Source organism: Phocoena sinus, chromosome X (genome assembly GCF_008692025.1).
Source record: "Phocoena sinus isolate mPhoSin1 chromosome X, mPhoSin1.pri, whole genome shotgun sequence".
Classification (NCBI taxonomy): domain Eukaryota; kingdom Metazoa; phylum Chordata; class Mammalia; order Artiodactyla; family Phocoenidae; genus Phocoena; species Phocoena sinus.
This window is the reverse complement of record NC_045784.1, coordinates 29,607,144-29,611,777: the sequence shown is the minus strand read 5'-3', so window position 1 is coordinate 29,611,777 and position 4,634 is coordinate 29,607,144.

The window sequence follows — 4,634 nt, the reverse complement described above, 5'->3', positions numbered from 1 at the left end:
AGGGGTGGTCTAGGCTGCTTTTAAAGAGAATGCTGGAGGGCTCACCTTGAATCATACACTAGCATAAGTGACTTATATGTGCCTCAGTAAAATATCAGTATTCTACATAGAGTGGAGTTTTGATTTTTCTCAGGAATAGTCAGACTCATCAGTGTTAAATCCATAATGCCGAGGATATTCCACTCTGAAGAAAAAAAAAGGTGACTAAATAATTCAGTTGCTTATAAAGCACTAATATTTAGTACTAAAAAGACATGGCAATACCACGTGTATTTATTTTATGTTAACTAAAAGCTATGTTGATGATTAAGCTTGTAATAAGTTCAGGAGTTTTAACTAAGAAGCCCATCAGTATGGACTCTTAGGGCTAGAACTGTTTTTTATTAAATATCCTAGAAGGTATGATATAAAAATTAAGAAATTTATCTTTATGTGTTTTGTTGGACCCATATTGGTATTCTTAGTTTATTTCATATCATGAATTTATATTTGGCAAAACTGATTCTTGAAATGAGATACTGGAATTTAATATAGCTCTATTGGTGTTGTGGAACCCTTCTTTAACAGTAACTTACTGGATCCTCTTTTGCTAAAGTTACCTGAGATTTCAACTAAAATGCAAAATGAAGAAAAAAAATACATTAGCGTAAATTGTCAGCATTTTTATATAGCTAAGCCCACAAGGGGCCTATCGAACAATATATGTTGGTTTTATATTCAATTGTAATAAAAAAATAAAAAGTAATAGTTTGCCAGCTTCTGATGAGTATTGTAATTTGTTTATCTACAGTGGCATGTTTTGAGTTTTGAAGCATGCTTAGAAATCCTTCAGGGTTCCCAATATGAGCCCCGAGGTGGATTGAATTTATGTGCACCTGTGATAGTGGCGATCTAGACCAAATTCAGACAAACAGTAGGCACACTCAGTATAGACTTATCCATTCTAAGGTAGAGTCTCTGGGGAAAACAGAAATTACCTATACTTAGCCTAGAGGCATCCTAAGCCTCAGATGCCAATGGTAAATTAAGTAGACAATCAACTAGATACACCATCCTGGTTGTCACACTGAGAATGTGTTGTCCACACCGAGCATCATTTCCTTCACATTTTCTGCATAATTTTTCCTTATTCCCTGATTGCCCTTCTTACTTTTCTAGGCCTTTGTGGCCACATCCCCTGTGTTTCCATAATTCAGGCATGAGTTTTAATAGAATGCATTATGAGAATTTTTTTCAAAGTAATTATAATTACTTTTCAGAATTAGAATGCCAGGCCCATAGTGGCATATTCCAGACTCTCTCTCACAACCTACTATGGTCATAAAGAAAATGTAACCTCCTTTCCTTCGGTGCTAATGTATTTGAAAATTGATTACTTTGTGGATATTCTCCAATCTATACACATAAAGAAGTTTCCTTTATCTTTACTCCTTTTACGATGAAGAGAAATGTTCTCCATCTGAAGAATAGTGGAGACCCACTCAACTTCATTTCTGACTTCTTTGATTTTACTTTGCTCTCAGGATATTTTACTATTTGTTGATTTAACACCCTAACTCTAGAGTAACCTAGGACCTGCCCTAGCCCTGAATGTTGTGTGTGATTACAATTATGTCCCGGTCAAAATTTTGGGGTACAACTTTACCATAGGCAGTAAAAAGTAAAAGATAAATAAATAAGGAAATAAAAATGAACTAGATTATTTTGCTGATGAACAACTGCTTAGACTGCAGGGCTTAAGGACTCATCCTTCCTAACTCATGACTTGCTACCCTGAGGTAAATTTCCCTAGCATCATCTTCATCACCTAGTCCCTTAAAAGGTACTTGAAACTTCCTGTCAGAATTTCATTTCTTGTTTTCAGAGTTATTCTCTAGCAGGGATGGGACCTTATCCATGCACTTAACAATGCATTTCTATCAGGAAAAAAAAGAGCTGTACATTTGGAAATTTGTTCTAGCAGAATAAGTTTCAGCATTTATATGTAAGCCAAAAAAAGATTGTAAAATGTTTATGCTTCCTTCACAAACTGTGCTAAGGGTTGATGATTTTTTTTTTTACCTAGTAGAGGCAAAGTGCTAGCATAGAAGACTGTCCAGTGTCTTTTATTAGATTTTTTTTTTTGGCTGGTAGATTAGACTTGAGAGAAGATTTTAAGTGCAAGATCATTTTTATACACTGTTTTCATCTCAAATATTTGTGCAAGTTGTTAAATAAAAATAGGACATTTAAAATAGTTTTAAATTATAGGCACTTTATAAATCAGTTTGCTTTTTTTTTTGGTAAATCTTTCTTTTCCACAGGTACATATCCATATCATTCTTACTACTTTGGGGGCATAAATTAAGTTTAACTTCATAAACAACTTCTTGTAAGGTTTTGTTACTATTTTTTTTTTTTAGAAAGAGTTCTGATATTCTATCACTTGGTTTCATATTTATCTTTTTATAGATGTTTGACTAGTAATATGTAATAATAGTACTATCAGTGGTGCCCTTAAGTCTAACCATTTGCTTAAAGGGCTAAAGTAGTATATATAAATTAAAATCTAATTAACAACAAAGGAAATGAATAAACCCATAGTAAGCAAGGCTTCATAGCTCAAAACCAATTAGCTCAAAATCCATAGCTCAGATAATAAAAGGAAGCATTTTTCTATAGAATGAAAAGATAGTTTTCTAACTAGGGTAAGGTCACTTGTGAATCTGAAGTGATTCATGTTGATAAGGCACTGAAATTGAAAGGCAAGTCTTCAGCATTGCCTTTAACAAAGATAGGCAGTACATACTAAATATTCAGTATCTATATGAGGAATGAATAAAGAATTTTCAAATGGACATGGCAAACACATGGATTAGTTCTTAAGGACAGGGTCACGTCCATTCATTTTCTGATTTAAAGAGAGCTATTTTTACTTATGTTGATTATTATTGAATATGTCAAACAAAAAATGATTGTGGATAATATAACACTTTGCCAAATGGTGCATGCATCCCCTATTTTACATATCCTTATCAACTAGATATTGACATGTTTAAATTTTTCCCAAGCTGATCAGTGTGAATTTTTATCTCATATTAATTTCCATTTCCATGATAATAGATCTTTATTCACGGTCCCTTTTATTTGTTCTTCTATGAATTATCTGTTCATGCCTTTTGCCATTGTTTTGACTGAGTTGTGAGTCTAGTTCTTATTTTCTCCTATATGTTCTTTTAAAATGTTAGAGTTTTACTCCTCCACGTTTAGTTCTCTTAATAAACCTGGAAATCATCTTTAAGTTATTTTTTAACAATAGAGTGTTTTAGAACAAGTAAACAACTATCCACCATTTAAAAATGTCTGTCTTTTCCCTACTCATCTGTACTGCTACCTCTATTGTGTATCAAGATTAATATATGGACATGTATTTCTGGGCATTCTTTTTTGTTATTTCCTTCATTTGCCAATTCCTGTGCCAACAGCATACATCTCAGTTACTGTAGATTTATAATTAGCATTGACATGTGGTAAGGCAAAGCACCCTACCTTGTTTTTTAAAATTTTCTTAGATAATCCTAACCCTCTGTTTGCATGTGAATTTTAGGTAAAATTTATAAAAGCCTCATTTAAAAACTGTTGGTATATTTATTGGGATTATATTGAACTTAATTTGGGAGAAATGACAACTTAGCTTGATTTTTTAAATTTTTAATTGTGCCTTATTATATTGGTTGTTCTTAACTTTAATAAAAATACTTCTAAAGCTTTAGGTTCACTTTTCATCTTGCTGAAATATATCCTTCAGTAATTCAGTGAACATGCAGAGGTAATAATCTTTCTTGGTCTTTGTCTGAAAATGTTCTGAATAATAGTTTTAGTTAAAATTCTAGGTCAGCACATTTTTTCATGTTATTCTTTTCATGTTATTATTTCATATGCTTATTTTAAGTCACAAAGTTAGATTAGATCTTTTGAAGAGTCTGACAGTCATTCCCTTAGACATAACCTGCATTTTCCTAATATGTCTTCAGATGTGTTACTTTATCATGATGTTCTACAGTTTCACTATAGGGCATCTGGGTGTAAATTTATCTTTTTCCTGCTTGGTACTCACAGTGCACTTTGAACTGAGTACTCTTGTCTATCCTCAGTTCTGTAAGATTATCAGCTATTGTTTTTAAATCTTTCTTCTCTGTAATTCCACCCATTCACTTCTATAGGAACTCTTGTTTTTTAATTGAATTTTACCGTCTAATTTTGTTGTTGAAAACACTCAACATATTCATTTTAATTTTTTTACAGACACTTCTGTGAGAATGATTTTATCTAGACTGAGGCCTTGAAATCATTGTGGTGGTGGTAGTGGTGAATTTCTGCCTTTTCTAGGTTTTTATTTAAGTGACAGGTTTCTGGATCCTTTTAATTGAAGAGATTTGCTTTTATTGTCATGGTTTTTGTTATGTCTTTTCTTCTCTTTGTTCCTCCCTTTATTCCTCCCTAACTTTGATGTTGTCCCCATATGTCTCCTGGAATCGCAATCTAGATGGAGATAGCATCTTGGTGTTCCTCTGTTGTGGTGGTGATTAGAGATACTGAGGGCTGTACTGAATCCTTTATCTTTGGGGTTGTTTTCTGCGATCATGGTGGGTTTT